Source organism: Ambystoma mexicanum, chromosome 3q (genome assembly GCF_040938575.1).
Source record: "Ambystoma mexicanum isolate Mex_15411 chromosome 3q, UKY_AmexF1_1, whole genome shotgun sequence".
In the NCBI taxonomy this organism is placed as follows: domain Eukaryota; kingdom Metazoa; phylum Chordata; class Amphibia; order Caudata; family Ambystomatidae; genus Ambystoma; species Ambystoma mexicanum.
Genome location: NC_090926.1, coordinates 1,167,424,735 through 1,167,447,540, shown reverse-complemented (window position 1 = coordinate 1,167,447,540; position 22,806 = coordinate 1,167,424,735). Strand labels below are relative to the sequence as shown.

The 22,806-nt window shown below is 45.2% G+C and overlaps 1 protein-coding gene across 3 annotated transcripts in view; it reads left to right on the top strand.

Annotated features, from left to right (window-relative positions):
* The window catches only part of EVI5L (ecotropic viral integration site 5 like), a 1,319,565-nt gene that overhangs the window by 79,559 nt on the left and 1,217,200 nt on the right, over positions 1-22,806 (top strand). Inside the window, exons 2-3 of one of the 3 annotated variants that reach the window (XM_069604000.1) lie at positions 14,106-14,245; positions 14,379-14,438. The exons of the other annotated variants lie outside the window; for them this stretch is intronic. The gene's annotated coding sequence lies outside the window, so the exon portion shown is untranslated. The remainder of the gene's footprint in view (positions 1-14,105; positions 14,246-14,378; positions 14,439-22,806) is intronic. 3 annotated transcript variants of the gene reach the window in all.

Genomic DNA, 22,806 nt, shown 5'->3' with positions numbered 1-22,806 from the left:
AATGCTGCCCATAACTGGGGCGAACATGTCTGAAAAGAATGAAATCCAGTGCGCTTCCCCGATTTGAGTTGACTAATGCGTCCTTTGAGTTGTTCCCTTTCGGGTCTATCAGTGTCCAGAAGGCTTTTGGTTGCTTGCCATTTAGAGTTCTTAGCATGAGTTCAGAGTCTTCTTGGTATAATGTGACAGGTGGGTTTTTACCCAGTTTTTGCAAGTCTTTTTCGCGAGCATCGCTGCTTCGTGGGTTTGTACCGAGGGGCTGGTTTTTGCTTTCCGGAGGGCTCTTCTCATTTCCCTTCTTTTTTCTACCAGTTGTTTATTGGTCACGTGCAGAGGGTTCTTGGCAAATGCTTAATATTTTTTTTGCTGCTGATAAGGAATCAGTAAAGGGTAGTAGTCCACAAGTTGTGTTGCTGACCCCGCTGAGTTACCAATTGATCCTGCATATTGAGTTGTGATAGCTCTTATTGAGTCAGAGGTGAGTCTTAGTCTTGTCCCGGCTCTATTAACATCAATTGAGGGGGCCTTTGTCTTTCTCTTTTCCTCAAAACTTTGATTCCGGGACCGACCAGATTGTCTTCAAAAGATTGTGATCGCTGTGCTTGGTCCTGACCACCTCGAATGAGATTGTTTTTGAGGGCAGGTTTCTGAAAACTCATATGTGATCCAGAAAAGCTTTGAGGTTGCCTTGTCCCCAGGTGGGGGTGGGATTGAATGTTGGACTAGTCAGGTAATGGAGATTGTGGAGGTCCAGTTCGTCCATGAGTATCTCCCAACTTTTGCCTCTCGGCTCAGATTCACAAATTGTTGTGGGTCCATGGGTTGCTGACCCAAGATTTCTTTGGAGTTCTGTTGAATTCTGGCCAATATTTGCTAGGGTCAGATTTAGATCACTGCATATGATGATATGGTCAATATCCATCGTGTTGCGCTAACCTCTATCATGTGGCCAATCTTTGTCAAGAGAGATGATTTTTTCAAAACTTTTGGATTCCAATATATGTTTATAACCAGGTACAATGTTGGTTTGTCTGTGTTTTTGCATGCTGTGGTCGTCAAGGATGCTAGGATGAATGTGCTGTTTATCAATGTTTGTTTAAGTTGTAGACCGCTGCAAGCTCTGACAGCGGTCAGAAGTCCGGCGCTAGGTCTGCCTGTTTTACCTTGTATGGCTGGTGAGAAGTCTATTTCGAATCCGTCTAGCGATGGTTTCTTAAGGAGCCACGTCTCCTGTAGGCAGAGAAGGTCGAATGATCCTAAGTTCACGTCCGACCTAGATGTCGGGTGGGAGAAGCCTCTTGTGTTCCACAATCCCATTGTTAAATTACTGTAATTGTTGGGTGTTCTACTAGGCTCGTGTACCTCTCTGGTCGTGGTTGTCCGTGGCTATCCCCTTTTTTCAGTTGAGTGTTTCAGGGAGCCAGGCCAATCTGGTTTTTTCCTTGTCTTTCTGGGACTGTCTCGCGTAATTGTAGGATTCAGTTGTCTGTCTCGAGAGATTTTGATCAATTGTGATGTTCCAGTTCGGTAAGGGACCCCTCGGCAGATGTTCTGAGTCCATGTGGATCGATTGTTCCTTGTTTCGGGTTTTGATGTTTAGGGATCCTGTATTTGATTGAGTTTTGGATGATCTATGCGGTGGGTCGAGTCTATCTTCACGATGATGGGTTCTTCTCTCTCCATTATTGGATTTCTTCTGGCACAGGAGCCCGGAGGACCGCCTTTCGTCAATGTCTTGCTTTCTGGGTCCTGGAGGTGTTTTGTGAGGTGCATAATGTGATGCTCGATAGTGTGAAGAGCTCTCAACCTTATCAGTATGAGCGAGTGCCCTACTTGATTTGGCTTCTATTCTCTGTGATCCTCCTGGCACTCCGCGGAAGTCAGTCTTTTCAAGGTCGTAGCCTAGGGCTCTAAGGGTTCTGGTCTCCTCCTTGAGCATATGTCTAACTATTGATGATGATATATGAATGTATACGCTGTTGATGGAGTATGGGCCCGTGAACTCGATAACGTCAAGGTTGTCTGATGTTAATGATCACAGCGAAGGGACTTGGTTTAATAGATCCAGTATTGCAGATCTGTTTAGAACCGAGTTGTTCTTTTGTTTGTGACTGGGTTGCAGGAAAAAAGAACGGGTATCAGTTGTTCTGTTTTGTCTCAGTAGGCAAGTACGTTTCAGTTCTCTGTCAGGATACTTTGACCGGGTCGGACGGCTTGCCTCTCTTTTTTGGTTGAGCTCCTAGGGATCAGTTTCTTGCTGTGTATGGACCGTAGATTTCCACGATTTAGTTTGAGGAGTGTTTTTAGGAGTTACGAGTTGGGCCTGCCTTGTGATGCGTAAGGCGGGTTTGGGTTGTTGTAAGGCCAAAGTCTTTCGTTTCTTGTCTTCGACTGTGAGAAATGGTGGAGTTTTTGGGTCTAACAATTTGATTTTTTTTTTTTCAGAGGGGTCGCATTATCAGGATTCTGATTGAAGGAGACAGCTTTACTTTTGGTTTGACGTTGTTTGGTGAGTTTTGAATCTTTGGCCAGCCATTGTGAGGAGAGGTCAAGGGCGTTTTCCATTAGGTCACTTTCTGTAGGAGAAAGAGTTCTATTGCTGTTAGGTTGGGTGTGACTATTTAGATTGTCGTTCGGTGTGGATGGTTTCATTGAAGTTTTGATATATTTTCTTTTTTCTGGGAGCGAAGTGGTTCCCTTCGCCGTAACATGTTCAGTAGCCAGTTTGAGCTGGGCAGGGTTTCTGATATTTTGTTTGGGGGCTGGCACTGTTGATGTGGATGGTCCGTCGACAGTCACGCTTAACTCCTGATTATTACTGTTAATTATGCAGCCATTGGATGGTTTAGTCTTGTTTGATGGGAACATTGAAAAGTTAAGAGTGGTTTGGTTCCTGTGAGTTGACGCCTCGTGGGTTTTGGTTGTCGGATCAGATGAGGAGCATGTAAGTGAGGGCCTCAGGTCCAGATTATCTGAAGTCAAGTTAGTTTGTGATCTATTTACTGACACAGCTGAGGGAGGATGACCTTTCTGATCAGCAGCTCTCGCTTTGAAATGAAATGTTTTAGTTGGTAGCGAGTCGGTTTCAGATTGTACTGATTTTTTTCCCAGTTGTTGATGGTCCTGTTTGTGTGCTAGTTTCTTTAGTGGGCTTCCTGTTTTGTGTTTGTGAAGTGATAAATCCGTCTACGAAGGTTAGTTTGGTTTGTGCGAAGGCAGCCAGTGTTAATTGGTCCTTTAAAGTGTCATTGAGGGCTTCATACAATTTGGTGAACGGAGCTAAAGCTATGGTGATTGAGGACATGATCATAAGCAGGTCCCATTTCTTTTTTTTTTTTGTTTGGTGTTTCTTTACCGCATTCACCCGTGATCTCACTGTGTCTCCTGTTCTTCGGCGGTGTACTGGAAATGGGAGGTTTCGAGGTTTGTGTTTCTTGAGATGTGTTGTTGGTTAACGTTTTGGCAGTTGTGGAATTTGCCTGAGGTGGCGGTACCAACATGGATTTTAAGGGGAGACGCTGCACTGTCAGCCTATCAGGCGTTGGATTAAGTGGTTCTGGTTGTTTGGTTGATGAGCAGAAATAGTTCGCCTGTGGGTGGTGAGTGGGCGTGTCTACCAGTTCGCCACATTGTGAGGTAGGTTTCCGTTGGATGTATGACTTATTTGGACATTGAATGGGCCCTAAGGAATGTGGAGTGCTTTCTGTTGTTTGGTGCGTTACCCCTTGATGCTGGGGGTTTTCCAAAATGCCGTCTTTTGTTGGTAGGGAGTTGTGGGCTGGAAAAGTTTGGGTTTAAAAAGTTTGTGTTGAAATTTAGCCGCGTCGGGATAGCGTGAGTGTGATCATCTTCTTCTAGGGTCCCTTCAAGAAGGTCTGCATCAGAAATCTCACTTTTCCCGGTTGCAGACTTTTTCCCGTGTTTGAGGAAGAATTTGTCTAGAGTGCCCACAGGTGGTTTTTGGGCCTCTTTATGCCTATTTGGTAGGGCAGTGAGCAGGTGGTTTGGTGATGGTTTGCACATTGTTTCTTTTTTGGTGTTACGGTTGAGCTGGTCCTCTCACCCTTCGTGGTCGTTTGTTTGGCCTGCCTTATGAGTGAGTCTTTTGTTTTCAGATTTTTGTTATCCAGAGAAAAGTCCATCTCAGTTGCCCGAGATGGTACTGCGTTTGGTTTGGTTGGTGTTGGTGTTAGTTCGGGGTTCGTGCAGCTGTTGCATTCCGAGTCCTCGATTGTTGAATATGAACAGTCACCAGACCATTCAGCTTTTAGGTTTCACACAGTAAAGGGAGAGCTGGCTAGGTCCTACCTAGCAACCACAGGGTGAATCTCAATAGCAATTTTTACCTTGTTCTCCCCGTTGGAGAGGGGAGTAACGTTTGAACATTTTGCAGAGTCGTAAGTGGAATCCTTGTTTGTGATTGCTGTTGAGTCGTGAGCCAAGTCAGTACTGGGTGGAATGAGGCACTTTGGATTCCAAGCAGTCTATGGAAGCCATGGACTCTGCCGTGAGCTTACCCACTCCTGGCTCTGAGTCAATTTTCTCTGCCTTTACCCAGGCCGAGCAGGGTAGCTTAGCTGAGGCCACGCCCTCTCGAGGTCGAGCCGACGCTCCCAGACCAAGGGGGCCAAGAGGAAGCAAACGTCCCTCATGTGCAGACTCCTCGCCGAGTTCTATGTCCTTGTTGTGGGCTGCCTCGCCCCCGACTGCAGCAGAAGCCGGGGGCCGCGAGGAGTGCGCGGAGGGCAAGGTCGCCGATTCCCTTTCTGCTACATCTGAAGAACCCCCAAACCTGAGAAACCGACTCCAGCGGAAGGGGTGGAGGGGTATGCAAAGGTGAGGGGGGAGGGGAAGGGGAGTCAGTTTGTTTGTGCCATGTTGGCAAGGGCTTGTGAGTCTGTTTGGGGGCCATGAAAGGCTTTATTGCCTGTGATTTCTTGGGTCTTGGGGGCATTTTGTTAGGACTGCAGTGCTCCAGCCTGCTGTCCTCGCTGCGTGTTCTGACTCCTTAGCCAGTGGCCTTCCTCTTCGGGTACGACACAATTCATGGTGCTGGGGGGGCTAATCCAGGCGGTCCAGGCGCGGACTGCCTTCACTCTGCAGCCTTCACTCTGCAGCCTTCACTCTGCAGCCTTCACTCTGCAGCCTTCACTCTGCAGCCTTCACTCTGCAGCCTTCACTCTGCAGCCTTCACTCTGCAGCCTTCACTCTGCAGCCTTCACTCTGCAGCCTTCACTCTGCAGCCTTCACTCTGCAGCCTTCACTCTGCAGCCTTCACTCTGCAGCCTTCACTCAGCAGCTTGATGGGTGTTTTATGGACACACCTTCCAAGAGTTGCACTGTAGAAAGACTGCCACGGACTGCCTTCACTCTGCAGCCTTCACTCCGTAATTAACTGAAGCGGCCATGTTGGGAGAGTGAAAGAAGTTTCGAGAACAAATGCTGGTATGAAGATCTGTGTAGATAGACATGATAGAACAAATAATTACGTTCAGGTATTTAGCTGAAGAAAAGGTGAGCATTTGTGGCAAAGGCGTTGGAGTGAGTCATGAAATGGTCCGCTACACACTGTGAAACATTCTACAGTAGCACTTTGGACAGATTATTTGCAGAGATCGCCTGACTGAATGATTTTGCACTTTCTGGACATCTGCTGGAGTGCTCAAGTTTGAAAGGATTTCGCATTTTTCGAAAATGTAGTGCGACTGTTGCTCGTGTAAACAAATTGTTGGAACCGATTTAAATTAAACCTTCCATTGAACTGTATGTTAGGAAAGTGCAACGTAATAACGAAATCCACAAATAGATTGAATCGCTTCGAGTTGGCCTCGCTATAAGGATTACCATGGTTTATAACTATTGTTCAGAGCTTTAATATTTGGTAATAACCTTGACGAATGAGGCTGTGAAGAACATTGTCGATTTGAAGTAGTACTCCAAACACATTTTGGACGACTTAAGAATGATCCTTTTAATGAAATTCTATGTCAAGACTGGAGGCTCCCATTATGCTTCGCTTTCTTTTATTCGACAATAAAGAAAAAGCTAAGCAGCAAGATATTTTTGCACCAAAAGTGAATGTGCCATGAGTAATGTGAGGAAACATGTGCACCAAATATATATATATATAATAAGCATAGCAATATAACAGTAATATAACAGTAACATCATAACTCTCTGAAGAAACTACATTTCCCAGTGAGCTTAGCTCCAGTTCATTTTGAGGCCTTCAACACGTGACCTAGTCCACCAATAGTAGTTCAGATCCCCTGCATAAACAGTCCTAAACATGATGACACTTCCTCTTTCTTTGCTGCTCACAGCAAGAGATAAGTACTTCATGTTTAGCACTGCTTACGTCATGATTTTATAATTTAAAGATAACGTTACAAAATGTCATAATATATGTTTAATGCATGGTTATAGACTTATGCGAATTTTACTTTCAATATTTATTTAAAAAAAAATATAATAATTCGTACTTTTATGTTGAGCTTCGACGTCAGTCCTCTGACCTCGGAGACCGCTTAATGTGAAGCTCTGCTTCACATGGTCACAGCAGATCAGCCGTTCTTTAATCCGCTCGTCGAGCGAATCCCTCGACGCGCTCGCGCCGGCTTCCCCGCAGCTTTGTTGCGCTCCTGAGGCACTGGGAGTCAGGCGCGGCCTAGTCGGAGCACGCTGCACCTCCTGCAGGCCACCAGGGGAGCTCCTGCTCTCCAGGTCATTTACTCTACATATAACGTTTCTTGCAGCTCGAGCGCCGGAATCTTCCTCCGACAAGAGCATTTCTTCTTGCTGGTTTTTTCACCGCGAATATATCAAAGAAATCTCCTATTCAGCATATTAAGAACAATTACAAAGCTGACCTGAAATAAGTTTACTGGGCAGTGAGAGAAGGCATTCAGAAACCCAGAAAAAAAAAAAAAGTGAGTAAGGTGCATTTATTTTATAATGGCAGAACAGTACTCGCCTCAATCAGATCAGGCTTGGTCTGAGGCTGAGGGAGATCACTGTTACATAGATGAAGTGGCAATGGCTAATAGTTTACAGAAGGTTCTGGGATCCTCTGTGGAGACCAGTGTTAAGAAAGCTGTAACGGATATGCTCATTCCCATACAAAATCGTCTAGAAACTATGGAGGAGCATTTCAGAGAGACCTCCCCTCCTGGGAGGAAGAGAACACAGAAAAGGAAGCACCTTACAGAAGGGGGATGTACACCGGCTCGCAAGAGTAAAAGCTCTACGACCCCCCCCCCCCCCGAGCCAGCCATCTAATGCCACAGCTGCCGTAACGGACGCCTTCTCAAGGCTGAAACAAGCCTTCATGAACAGGAAGGTAACCCCTTCCCATCAACCCTCTTACCCCGAGGAGGAAATCAGGGGAAATAGACCCTCAAGCCTGGAGGGATAGGGACAAGGCTCGGAAGAAGAAGATCATAATAAGAATGTCTGCGACGCTGATCTTTCTCACTCCTCTTCAGATGAGGAATTTCATTTTGAGGATTTAAAACCCTCTGCGTCGGGGATTGCGGCACACCCCATCCCTAAAGACGCAACCGGGACCAAACCTTCTACTGAAGGTACATTTACCCTGGAAGACTTAATACACCCCAGGTCCACCGACTGGGAACAATCTTCCAAGACATCGAGTTACATCCACCTTAAGCTGCGCAAGCCACTTGAAAAAGAAGTTCGGGCCAGACTACGTGCTGAATGTCCACGACCAGACATTGCAGATAAAGTAGCTCTGACTCCCGAGCTTGATTCCAGAATGATTACCTTTCTGGGTAAAAACGTTAAAGACCCCAGGAAGGGTATTGATCGCGCCTGGAAGGCCTGCCAGGATAAAGTACTGGACATAGCAGGTCCACTAGCAAAAATCTCTGATCTTGCAATTGCAGCCATCACCCAGTGATACTGTCGGACCCCATCGACCCAGTGATACTGTCAGGTTGGGTCCAGAGGGCTATTTGCCTCTTGGGCAGCGCCAGTTGCGCCATCTCAACAGAGCGACGGAAAGGCATCCCATACAAAATAGATGCCAAATTAACCGAACTGGCAGACACATAATCCGGCCCAACTGCGCAAGGCCAGCTTTTCGGAGACCCTTTTATGAAGGAGATGACAAAATTCCTCAGGACATTCACGGCGTTGGACAAAGCACAGGTATTTGCAACCAAGGTTTTCTCCAGGGCCGGACGAGGAAGAGGTCGCTCTTCCGGCCGTTACTTCTTTGACAAGAGACCTTAACAATCCAGAGGATACCTTATTGGGAGTTGCCTGGGTAAGGGGATGCCTGGGTAAGGGACACAGCTCTGGGTCTCCACCTAGAGTTTTTCACGCAGCCTAGTCAGACAAGTCGCCCTACGCCCATAGTAATTTCTCTATCAGACCAAACCGCCTTAGACAGTGAAATACTCGGTCTCCATCAGAAGCAAGCTATTTACTCTGCTTGGTATCCTGCAGGAGAGTCTCAGACATCAGAGCTCTAGATCTAGCAGGCCAGAGCCTTTTCTCCTGATGGCATGGTATTCCATATTCATAGAAGAACAAAGTGCAATTCCAGGGTGATTTCCTATCCCGCCTATAGAGATCAACCTAAGCTCTGCTTGGTTAAATGCTTAAAAGTTTACGAAGAAAAGACGGCTCCACTCAGAACCTCCCCTAACGGGCAGCTACTGATCGCTCTGCATAAACCGCACAAAGCAGTATCAGCACCAACCTTAGCACGCTGGGTCCGGTGGACGCTGGCTCAAGCAGGGTTAGACACCAAGCAATTCGGAGCCCACTCAGTTAGAGGAGCCATGGCCTCCAAAGCCTTCCAGGCAGGAGTTTGCCTAGAAGACATCATGAGGATGGCAGACTGGGCAAGTGAATCAGTATTCAAACAATTCTACCTAAAACCGGTAGATCAGTCGGCATCTATTGTGGTAAGTAAGCTTTAAACGAGCATAATGGGAGCCTCCGGTCTTGACATAGAATAAAGATTTTCCATAATAACTTACTAGAAAGTCTTAATTCTATTAAAGACTCGAAGGCGAGCATTATCCCACCCGGCGAGAAAATAACACCATGTTACCTGATGTTAATTAAATATGTAATGAAAAGATTAATGTTCTGAAATAACTCCACGATTTTCTCCCACCCTGATAAGGGATCTAGGGTTGTCATATACAAAAGACTAATTTTTCCTTTTCTTTGACAGCGCCTACAGACAAGTCTGCCTGATCATGGCCCGACACAAGTTCTTCTTCTTCAAGTTAATTACAGTTATCTTCTACTATGGAAAGCCAAGTTCGCAGCCCAGAAAGAGGAAGTGTCATCATGTTTAGGACTGTTTATGCAGGGGATCTGAACTACTATTGGTGGACTAGGTCACGTGTTGAAGGCCTCAAAATGAACTGGAGCTAAGCTCCCTGGGAAATGTAGTTTCTTCAGAGACTCTTACCTTTTATGTTATGATGTTACTGTTATATTACTGTTATATTGCTATGCTTATTATATATATATTTGGTGCACCTGTTTTCTGCACATTACTCATGGCACATTCACTTTTGGTGCACAAATATCTTGCTGCTGAGTTTTTTCTTTATTATCGAATAAAAGAAAGAGAAGCATAATGCTCGCCTCCGAGTCTTTAATAGAATTAAGTCTTTCTAGTAAGTTATTATGGAAAATCTTTATTGTGTATTCAACCGTAATATTTAAGTTTTTGCATTTCTGGGACGATGACCTGTGGAATGCATATTTCTTCTGCATGTGAAATACAGCTGCTCGTTGGGACTGCTATATTTTTTTTTTTTTAGCACCATGAATTTTATTTTTAAGTAGCAGGGATTATTGCCAGGTGGCCATATATTTCCTTGCTTAAGCTAATGGGTTTGTTTTTAGTATGTATTTTCGATTTTAAATGCAAAGTAAAGGGAAAACAACTCTGAAGGATATCGTTTGGTTAGTGCAAGTCAGGAAGCTAAGCAATCATTGTTGTTATTGCAATTCTTTAGTAGGCAGCACGTGCTAAATGTTTCAAATAGTGCTGTCCTTAGTTTACATAACCTGAGGCACAGAGGTGATATGCCGAGAATTTCACCTTCAGTTCATGTGGAGAAGCAAAAGAGAACTGTGACCTCCAGAACACGCAGCTGACCATTTTAACCACCAGAATAATACGAATTCCAATTGGTACCTAGATGAATGAGCATTCTTTAGATAGTCAATACAAACGCATCTGGAAGCCTATTTGATGGATGTGTGCTGTTGCCATGGGGACTGTGATGGAATCATCTACTGGGCTAAGCGAGCGAAAGGGCATCTGTGATTATACTTGACCCGCAAACGGCTGTGTTTTTTCAGTTGTAAGGTGAAACTGATAGGAAGTGAACAATCTACCTCTTTTGCCTTTATATTGGTAGCATGTGCATGGGACAGGCTTTACTACACCGAGATGTGTCGGCAGTGGAAGCATCCAAACAATAGCAATAGTCTCAAAATAAATGGAATGTTCAAGCAAGGCTATCGACGCATGTGCTTTACTTAAACACAGATGAAAAATAAAAGCTGACACCCTGTAGTGTAATGCAGGAATAATGCAGGCTAGAGATATAGTTGATGTGAAGTGATTTGATTTATTTGTACTGGGCTACTGTAACCAGAAAAATAAACTGCATCTAGGCACAGGTAGCAAAAATAAGGAAGCCAGGAAAAATATCAGAGAAGGGGAGTTCAATGGCAAAATATTTGTTTTCTGGAATAATAAGGACGAATTTGTTTAGGCAAAGGGGAAGGGATTTGCACAAACTAGAACCTATAGTCTATCAGCTCTAGAGCTGCGGCAGACCTTGCTTAGCAGATTGCAAATAAAACCAGACAATAGGTTTGGATTCTTTTCAAGAGATGACTGGGTGCCAGTCCGTGGATGCATTTAAAAACCATGCAGAATAATCCTACATTTAATCCTCTATCTGAAGGGCAGCTAATTGAGATCAATTCGATACTGATAAATGGAAGAACATTTTGGCATGTGGAAAATAAGTCTCAGTGATGCATTTTGCTCAAATTGCAGACCTGACAATTGGGTTTGAGGAATGCCTACCTACTGGAAGAGCATTTACGTTATCCAATTTGGAGTTTAATAGGCTGTCCTGGGAAACTGGAATCGAAGAGTGCACCATCCCAGAAGGGCTAGCCTCACACCAGGGTGCTCCATACCAAAAGGGACTTTGATGCAATGGACAAGGAAAGAGGGTGCAGTAAGCGTCGACGGAGGCAGCTCAGCATAGTTGGAGGAAGATTCTGCCATCTTGTTTTGCTCTAAATTTTCCTTATGGAAGAATTCATTGCACCGCTGTTGGGAGAGTTGACTTTCCAAAGTCCTCTACCGGTGAAGTGAAGGCTGTGTCCAAGGAAGAGGCATGCTCTGCTTCATAACCATCCCCAGTGCATATTGAGGGTGACCTGCTACTGGAGTAAGACCTGCCTTTCTGCCAGCCACACTGGTACTCACGACCTCATTATGCTGAAAGAACCATGCAGGTGTGTGCCAGCCTATTTGTGTTTTAGAGCCTATGAACAAGTACCTACCTTATCCAAGCCTAGGTTGTGACTCTCGGCAACCTGCGAGCCAAGGCTGCTAGACTCGTATTAGTTTAGCTCAACAGTGGTGTAGTCATTGCTCCAGATAAGATTTTGAAGTGGGAATATTTTACTCCCTATTTTTTAAAGCTGGGAATACAATTATTTTTTATGGAGTAAAAATGTAACTCCAATTACCAATGTGAGTATTTTATAAGTGAGTAAAATGTTTTGGCTAAGTCTCCTGGAGGTCTGCGCTCCCTCCTTCCCAGCTCGGCCACTATGTGGAGGTGAACTTTTTGAAGATCAAACGGTCTAAATGTAAGATCATGGTGTGGGGTGTTACCCATGGGAGGTTTCCCAATTCAGTGCCTTGGCTCTTGCAGGAAAATCAGCTGGAAGTAGTTGTGGAATATAAGTGTGTGGGTCTTATTATCAGCAGCCACTAAAGCCATCTACCATATCATTGAGATGTGGAGCATAAACTGAAGATGGTAATTTCCCAGGCCCGTATTATCCAGGCAAAATATGGTAAATTTTCATTTTCGCCTGCCATTGTCTTTGTTAAAGACCATGAAAGCTTGGCGTTTTGCGGGAATCCGCATGACCAAATAAGGACTGACCCGGGTCGGCTCGACCTGGGGAAGGCAAAGGGGCAAGATGATCAAAGGACAGGACAAAGAACCTCGTGGCATGGCCATTTCGGAGCCATGCCACCTATTCGTGTCAAACGCGGTAATCGCCGTATAAATGGCAGGAAAGGGTTAAAATTACATGAAAAGATAAGCTGCCACCAGCTCTGTCATGACACATCTGCACATCTCCTAAAATGTCCTTCGGGAGCATCTAGGGCCTTTGGAAATCACTAAGGGACCCAAGTGCACTGTACTGGATGGTACATTGTGCACTTGTTACATGTTGCAGAAATGTTGCAACATTGGAAAAGGACTAAGGGAAACAAAGTCTCCCAGTACTGACTGTCTTGAGGGTATATCAGTTTCCCCATAAAAAAAAGTGATCGAAAGCCCACAGGAGTGCAGCTGAAGGCTGTGCTTCTCTGGCAAAGTCATTCTATGGTGTTTAAACAGCAGCAAAAAAGTATGGGGTTGTACAACTGGAGGGAAAATACATATAAAATGAAATATTTCCTAACACAGAGCTCTGAAATATGCGATGTTATACCCTGCTAAACTGCACATTAAATGGAACGGTAAGACTTATTTCATCACAATACCCGAGGAAGCCACTTAATTTCCTGGATGAGTACTTACCCCTGTCATGATCTGTTCAACTATCTGAATGCTCTGGCACCATATCCTGTCTGATGCGTCACCCCTCTTGTTCCCTTGTTTTTCTTTTCCCGGACTAGCCCCTCACTAATATATTGCACCTTATTATTAACTTGAATTGAGGGCACCACCTGGCAGCGTTGTGTACTGTAGTGAATTTATTGTCCTCGCCATGTGAGGTGTCTCATGAAGTGTTAGAATCCTTTGACCTACACATGTTGGTATGTTGTCTGCCCCAGGTATGAACCCATGCACAACTCGTGGACTGACTCACCGTAATTATGAGATTGAATATGTGCTAACAGTCTGATATTCCCAGTACGTTATGAGAAGGTGTATCAATAGTAGCTATGATGGCGGACATTAAAGAATAAAGGTGACTCACTTGATGTGTTGTACGGAATCACTAATGAAATTTATTGTAATGTGTTTAATGAAATATATTGTAATATGTGTAATGTATTGCATATACATGAGTACTATTGATACACCTTCTCATAACGTGCTGGGAATATCAGACTGTGAGCACATATTCAATCTCATAATTACAGTGAGTCAGTCCCCAATCAAAGCACTAGAGAATACGCAATCCAGTATTAAGGCAGGCCACATAATGCTGGCACTATCAGAATGTTATGGCAACTAAATACATTATATTTACATGAACTAAAATACAACAATTGAAGCTGATGACCAAAAATGTATATATCTTTTAGTGATCAGGATATTAAGGGTCTCACTTAGGTCACATAGATCAGGGGCATCATACATTACGTGCGCGTTTAACAACACGGCACGAAATAACGTATGACGTCACCGCAGTGACGCAAGTAAACAATACGGCGGCCATTTTGCAGCAGCTCGGTGCAAGACGCTGCAATTTTGGTATGATGCTGACGCATGGGGGACAACCGATCTTTAAAATCCAGGTAAATTACCTAGATGAAACACTAACAACATGTTTCAACGACCATTATGGATAACTTAAATTCAGTGACTAAGGGGATACAGTAACACAGTATTCTTTCTCCTCCTTATAGTTTCCTAAGGGTATACCAAAACCAATATTATCCACATTTGGACCGAAGGGGTTGATGACATCTAACAAAATAATGACAAAAGAGGAGGGTAATATACCTTTTGATATACAGTGTCTATGGTCTCTATAAGCCACCAGATGTATTGTAATACTAGGATATATGATTATCATTTTGAACAATAGACTCTACGTTTTCCTTGTAGAACATTTTCCATGCAAATTAATTGAAGGGACAGTGAACTGAAAAGAGAGGTCCCCCCTATATCACCAAGGACAGCATATCCATAGGACAGTGGTGAGGGATGATCCTGGACCGGAAGACACTGTGAGAAGTGCAACACAGGTGAATTTTTAACATAATCACTATAAGAGATACACATAGACTTTGAACACCCTTAGCGGAGTGTTTTTTAACTGGATACAACTGGGAACTGGTTGAGTAAACCTTTGTTTATTTTTGTTTTTGATTTACATAGGAAACATTTCTAATCCACTGAAGAATAACCCATATTGAATAAAGAATAAAAAACACTCAGGTAATTATGAGATTGTGAACAGAGTGACACAAATCAATACAATTAGTGCAGACAACTAAAACTTTAATTACTTATTGTAGATTGAATACCAGACTTATCGAAAGAGGATAGACAACTCCTGAAGAAGGGGTCAATCAAACCCCGAAACGCGTAGAGACACAAGTCAACGATTGAACATTCCATAAATTTCTCTTAGGGGTCATTATTGAATGTTCTAATGATATGCAAATCAAGACTTGTTACTGTCTATTGAACTGTGAAATGGTTAACTAAGTGTTAAACTGTAAAGTTGTAGATTTGAAAGTTTGGTATATTATATGGTTTGACAAAATAATATATTTAAGTAAAAAATCTTCTATAAAACAATTCACGTATGAAGAGTGGTATAATTGAATTTCAAAATGGAATATTTAAACATTGTTTACCAATTGATTGTCTATACAATACTAATTTGGGTGTGCAGGGGACGGGAGAGATCCACAAGATTGTGGTCATCTGTTGTTTGGTTCATAAATTGTACAACCTAGTGTCAGGGTTGGTTTTCTCCCCGGCACCCCATTACCAATTTTTTACATCAGTTAATTTCTAAAAATAAAACCGGAGTGCACTAGGAAAACTTAGCTATAGATTTTCAGTCTAGTGGACCTGCAGGATGCGTATATGCACATCCTGATATGGAGAATGCATCGAAAATATCTGCGGTTCTCCCTGGGAGGGGAGCATTTCCAGTTCTGCGTGCTCCCTTTTGGTCTCAGCTTGGCGCTGCGTGTCTTTACGAACTTATGCCGATCATCGCAGCTTTCAATCGGCTACAGGGTGTTAATGTATATCCGTATTTGGACGACTGGCTCCTACGCAGCCCTTGTCCATTGTTGGCTTCGAGCAATCTCCAGTCTCTCCTCCAGCTCCTGTTCCATCTTGGGCAGTCAGTGAACTGGCGAAAATCTTCTATGACGCTCTCCCAAGACCTGACTTTCCTGGATTTCCATTGGAACACAATTGTCATGGCCACTTGCCCAGGATTGGCGCCATCAAGTGGACAGAGCAGGGGGCATGGGACGTTTATACATTGGGGAGGTGGGGGCCTGGTTGGACACAGTCCTAGCGCCTTTGGCGCCAGGCTCATGGAAGAACTTAAACAAGACATTTCCATTATGGGCAGAAGTGCTTAGAATGGAACGGGAACACTTATTATGGGCAGGAATACTCTCAAGAACTCATTTGTGCGTAACTAGTCCGGGTGTGTTCCCCATCTGCATCTGCACGTGCAACTACTGTCAAGGAGCCCCCCCCACCCCCCCCTCACCTGAGTTCAATCTTTGCTGGATTTCTTGATCGATGCCTTCTTGCGTACTGCTCGAGTCTTGAATAAGGCTGCACGAGTCTCTTCCGACTCCAGCGTGCGTTCAAGTACCGGGATGCAGGGGTCCAGGAATCCAGGAAACAACAGCAACTAGCACATGAGTCCAGGAATCAAGAAAGAAAGGAAGGAAAGGGACTAGAATTGGGTTAGAGTGGAGGAAGCAAGGGAAACAATACCGGGAACTACAGAGCACACGTCTGGTCGCTACTTCGCAATAGCATTGAGATGCGTGGGGCCGCAGGGGTGTGGCATATTTATGGCCGTACTTCGTCCGCCGTGAAGGCTGGTGCGAGGCGTGTCACGTGATACGGCCATGTTGGGAGAAACAATGAATGCAAGCCCCGCCGTGACAAGGACCAGGAAGTCCAGAAGGGGCGCATTCTGTGGGTCATGACAACTTCTAGGAGTGGCAGGGTGTGGCATGCAGGACTGTGCTAGGGGGCGTGGCCTGGAGAGCTCAGCTATAAAAGCCAGCCCAACCCCAAGGCACACACTTTGCGTTATTCTGCACCTCTGTGCAGCGTAACGCTCACCGTCGCCTGGAATTCATCTTACCTGGAGAGATCCTGCCATCTTCACCCATACTCGCAGACCTCTTCTTCCTGGCAACGCAGTTCACCGGCAAACACCTCGGAACGCATACAGCATCATCTAGGCACTGCGGCACGACGCACTCCATCCGAACTCGCAGCACCTGCAAAAGACAAGGTTAGACACTTAAGACATTATGTTAAGAGCATGCTGCCATTAAAACCTTGCGCCTTTCCTAAAGCCATCAATCACCTGCTGCCAGACATCGCGGTCGACTCCATCTTCCGCTCAGCCGTGTTCCGCCATCCACAGCCGTTGTTAGCCCGAATTTCCACCTATTTGGGAGAAAACAGAGACAAACGTTATTCAGTGCAAAACAACAACATTGAGAGCAATAACATCAAGACATTGAGATGGAAAAGAAAGAATGAAAAGGCAAGAGACATTGAGAGAAAGCAGAAAGAGGAACTTAGTCGCGGCCGGACTGGACTATTACTCAGGAATCGGTGAAGGAACTAGATTCCATCAACAAGCGCCCCTGCCAGAAGTAGCAGGACGGAGAGCTCATCATTCACATTTACCAGGTGAGCCTTATGGGCCGGTACGTGCCCACAGAAATCGCACTTTGGGTCGAAGGGGTTGGGAGATACCACAGTCGCCTATCGGCGCATTCACGTTTTCCCATATCCACGCAGGAGCAGTGCCACCAATTGTTGCCGCCCATAGCTGATCCACAGAGGACAAAACCAGAAGGGGGAGATCTAACGCCAGGGAGGGCTGCAACCGTGCCCCAACGCCTCCGCAGAGACCAGATGAGCGTAACAACGATCGACTACAGGGTGTATTTGACAGGATCGCCGATCTATTCGCCACGTGTCAGCTCTTCATCCAGTTAGAACACATGACGGCGTGGTGGTTCCAGAGACTTTGGGGCCTCATGGCCTAATGCGTACTTGCTCTTCCTCTTGCACGTCTCAAAATGAGGCGTACGCAACTGGCTCTTCGGAGCTCTTGGTGTCAGGCTTCGGACTCAGATTCCAAGATGGTCCCAGTTCTATCCTGCATGATGGCGGACCTTCTATGGTCTCTTCGACCAGCAATCTTTCAGTGGGGGCCTCCTTTCAGGAGGCCTGGCCACAAGTGACGATTACCACAGACTCCTCCCTTCTGGGGCGGGGCGCGATGCTGGATCATCTCCAGGTTTTCGATCTATGGACGAAACAGGACAGTTTCCGATTTAAATTATTTGGAACTCCTGGCTGTGTTTCTGGCGCTGAAAGCTTTCAAACCTTCAATCACGAACCGGGTGGTCCGCTTCCGCATGGACAACTCAGTGTCATTGTTTTACATCAAACAGCACGGTGTCACCAAATCGCCACCTCTTGTGGACCTTGCCATTCAGATTTGGGAATGGGCCATCCAGCACAGCATTTGGGTACTGGCGGTGCACATTCTGGTCAATTCAATGTTACTGCAGACTCACTCGGCTGACAAACAGCGGGCAGTTACGAGTGGGAACGGAACATGGAGGTTCTCTCCACCATCTTTCGCCAGTGGGGGCCCTCCAGAAGTGTACCTCTTTGCGACTTCCACAAACGGGAAACTTCCTCTTTGTCCATCCAGGAACGGTCTCGGGCCTCCTTTCTAGGGGGCGCTCTCGAAAATCTGTGGCACAACATGAAGGCCTATGCATTACCACCTCTTCCTCTTATTCATCCGTCACTTTGCAAGCTCAGGATTACATTGAATTGCACTCTCCTGTTCATAGCTCCTTTGTGGCCACCCAGATTCTGGTTCTCCAGATTCTGGTTCTCCGAACATCAGCATCTGTTGATTTGTCCTCCGATCGTTGATTCCCAATCTGCTTCACCAGTGCGATTTAGCAGATGTGGCACCCCGCCCCACAATCCTGGCGGCCTGGTGCCTGAATTCAAAACCTTAGCGCGGTATAACTTGTCTGAGGACAATATGCACATTATTCAAGCGGCCAGAAAACCCTCTATGAGGTCTCAGTATAGGAGCAAGTGGCTCTGGTTTTGTCACTGGTGTTTAGCTAAGCAGCTGGACCCCAGACATGCTCCGATTGACACTGTCCTCTCGTTCACATCTCATCTGGCAGCTTCAGGCATTCATGTCTTGTCTTGTAGGACTTACTTGTCGGCTATTGCCGCCTACCTGTCCACTGACAATTGTTCCTTTTCCTTGACGAAGCCAGTCATTAAAAGGCATTTTGCAGGTCTATTGCATCTTTTCCACCTGTACGCAATCCTCATCCAAAATAGGATTTGAACGTGGTCCTCCACACCTTATGCCATAAAACATTTGAACCCATGGCTACAGCGGATCTAAAGTACCTTTCATGGAACGTTGCATTTCTGATTGCAGTAACTTCGGCAATGCGAGTAAGCGAGCTTCAAGCTTTGTCTGTGCAACATCCGTTATAAGGACAAGCTTGTGCTTCGCACTCATCCTCTTTCCTTCCTAAAGTAGTGACAGATTTTAATTTGAATCGCTCTATATTATTACCTGTCTTTTTTCCAAACCCAGCCTCGGATACGAGAGAATATTACACAACTTAGATGTCAGACGAGCTCTGAAGTTATATCTAGTTAGAACAGCTGAACTCAGGGGCTCCTCCCAACTCTTTAAATACAGAGACCCGAAAGGGAACCCTGCTTCAAAAGCTATCTCACGATGGATTGCCTCCTGCAACTCAGAGGCGTATACTATCTCAGAGGCGTATACTATCCAGGGCCTTCAACCTCCAAAGGGCGTTCATGCCCATCTTGTACATGGCAAAAAGGCTGCTGTTGCCTTCCAAAAATATGTTCCCTGCAAAGCCATTGCCAAAGCGGCTATGTGGGCCTCCCCATCAGCTTTTTGTAAGCATTACTGCTGGGGCTGAGCTCCAGTGCCGATGCTCAATTTGGCCAGGCTGTTCTTAAGAACCTTTTTCAGTAAGGTGTTTTCATCCACCCGTATTGCCTATGAGGAGTGCTTGGGAATCTCCCACAAGTATGGAGGAAAGGGGACGGGATGTAGGAGTATAACAAAGTTACTCATCGTAGTGACTACCTTACACCTAGCCCATAGTGCCCTTTCCTCCATATTCGAGCACAGTTAGACAGTTGGTTGAAAGAGGGAAATAACAATGATCACCAATGATTAATAATGCAACGTAACACAATGCATTCCAACGAAAAACCCATTACGGTGTGAAAATAAAATTGTAAGCCATTAAGTGGGATTCACCCACAAGAACAGTTTCTTTTTTAGCACTTTCTTAAAAGTGCAGTTTTCTCGCTCCTAAAGATGTGTTGCGTGGCTTTAATACCATCAGAAGGACTAATGGAGGAATAGGGGCTGGGTTGGAAGCATTCAAAGAGTGATTGTACCTGAAGGAGATCTGGATGTCAATCTTGGAATATCTCCTGTGGGTGTTCACGGAAATAGAAATTATCTGTGCTTCCTTGTTCTCCTTTTGGAAGAGGCACTAGGTCTTACAATGCATTTTTGCATGTGAAAGGAATCTTGATCAAGGTATCAGCTCTCCCTCCTGTGAAAGGTCAAGCACTGGTTCCCCACACCCCTGCCAGACAGCTATAGATGCACTGATCAATCACTGGTCCTATGCGGACAAGGCACTCCTCGAAGGCCTCCCGTCGTCCTCCTTTGTGCAACTGAGAAGTGTCCTACATGCGGCTGCACGCCTCATCAAGGGTCTAAGCAGATACGACTGCATTACCTCGTCCCTCCTCGTAGGTAGTCTTGCTACATCATCTATAAGGCAATCGCCCTCAAGTCGCTCATCTACCTTGCGGAGAAACTCAGCATCTCCGGCGGACAGCGCACCACCAAAGGTCGGGACATGTGCAAACTTGAAATCCACCACTGCAAAAAGAAAAGTACCAGAAAACAAGCCTTCTCTGCCCACACCCCAAGACTATGGAACCTCCTCCCCGTCCGCATCAGACTCGCCCCCATGCTCCTTCAATTCAGAAAAGAACTCTAGGCCCACCTCCTTCAAGGAATCTCTCTACAAAACACCTAGGCTATCACATAGCCCCTCACGCCACCTGACTCGATAGACTACGCCCGCCTGTTTCCTCCCTGGTACAGCTGTACCCAACTGCTGTGCTCCACTGTATCACATTGCCCCGCTGTACATGCTTTCTCTTACCTCTGCAAAGCACTCTGTTGCTTCTCGAAGCTAGGTTTGCGCTCAATACATATAATATAGTTTTGGATTGGAGTGAGCATGGAAGGGGGTCAAGAAACCAGTGTCTGTTTATTTGAAATTATCTTATCAGGTGCTCTACTACGTACTACGCTTTAGCTAGTAGATCTTGCTTTGTGTGTTGCAAAAGGGTTTCTTGTTATTTACACTCAAGATTACCAGTGAACGCTATTAGCTACTTGGCAGAGCGATGTGATCTATATTTTATCTAATTTTTATTTTGTGGAATCCTTCATGTCCGTATGGTTCAGTATTGGCATTTCCTCAGTCAGCTTAGCCAACAGTAATCTACAGTTTCAAGCAGGGCATTTGGTAAGACGATGTTCTGCCAAAAAGTCCACAGAGGTGTGACGGACTGCTCGGTGAATAATGAATAGGTCCCAGCTCTTGTTACCCTTTCCCTGGAAGCCGTGCATACGTCTATACTTGTTCACTGGATGTCGGCGTTACTGTTGCCCACACGCTATCCATGGCAACAATATGCCGAGCTTTCCTAGACATTTCATAACCAGACTCCAAACTACCTGACTTGGCAGATGTCAGCACAATGGCTGACGCGTGTGAGCGCCGGTAGCGGAAAGGGAAAATGCCAGAATGTCAGGCGTGGATCATGATGCAGATGTGTACAGGATCTCCGGGCTGCTGAGTCAATGCCTGCCGTGAGCTCGGAGAGATAAAGGGAAACAAGAAGCCCTCCTTATTTACACGTTCAGTCCCCTGATCCTGTTTCTTTCCCAACAGGAAGGAATGCGAGCCATTGAGAAGAGGCTATTTTGATAAAGCACCTCGCCAGTTGTGTTCTCTCCGTACAGAAAGTTTGCAGGCGGATACATAGGGAATACTGCTGTCTGTGTCTGGTATGGTTCCTGCCCAAGCGCTTGGACTCCTGCGTGTCTTTCAACAACCCACCGTGAGAGATTCTTTATTTTACCATTTTGAATGTACTTTCCAGCTTATCTACTATTGATATTAAACATTGTATGGCTTTGCGGAAAATAGCAACAATAACATGTCCCTTGCATTACATTTTTTTGTTGTTGCTCACATTGGCGTCTGTTTCAAAATTCTCACCACTTAAAACGGAATTGTCTTTGCTAACGTTCGGCTGTAGCAAGAGAGGTTGACGGGGAAAGAGTAAGCAGAGGTTGTGAAAATGGCGGACGTGTGGGCATGCGTGCAAACATTGCGGCATGGAGTGTTAGCCACTTCCAACCAAGACGGGAGGCACATCATTTTACGCTTTCAAAACCATTTTTAAGGGTGACATTTAGTGGATTAAATGAAAAAACAAAAATAACATGTTAACAAGATAGAGAAATAAGCTGTAATTGAATTCAAGATCGGAGACCACGCCAACAAGGCAAAAACGCTGTCCATCATCGGCACCTTCTCAGAAATGGGCAGTGGTATGGATATTTTTGACAGCAAATGCAATCTATTTCTATTACCCTTTACATTCAAACTCATTACTTTGACCCCTGAGCCTCTTCACCTTGGCTGATTTTTAGGGTTTGTTGAGGTAATGCTATTTAAGTTGCCAAATTTGGATCCCAGTTCAGACCCTAAATTCCCCATATGCCTACACTGTGTGAAGCTGAGCAAAGCACTTCAACTTATTGTGCCTCAGTTTTCATATCTGTCGTGATTGGGGGCACTTAAGAATGAATAGGATGACTGGCGGAAGAAAGTGCTACATAGAAATGGATACTGTCATTTATAACCCTTGGTATCTCTTATTTACACCCTTTGGATATCTTCCTGGGTATGCCCAGAACACACACCTCCTAGTTTGACTAAAGAAGCAGTGTTTGTTGGCCCATTCTTTCTCATTTTTAACACTGTTTGTTTTTAAGTCTGATGTTAGATCAGAAATTTTAAGCTAAATTGTAACATGACTCAGATACTAATACTAAGGTGTCCCATCTCGCTTCTTTAAAACTATTTGGAATACTAGTAGGCTTGGACTATGTGAGAAGGGAACTGCCAGAAATGTTTTTATTTTCCATCATATTAAGCATTTGCTTGATATTTAGAGGGTTTTTCTGTAGCCCTGCCTCCAACTCCTTCATCATCTCGGCAACAAGCTTGACGATTTCCACTGCCCTATCCAACTGTAGCTTCAAACTCTTTCGGGGTGCAATAATCTGGCGTTAGTAACCCGTTCCATGGGCTATACTGGGGGGGAAACGGCCCGACAGCCCAAGTTAAAGGCTCGAGCGAAGTGACCAGGTATAGTC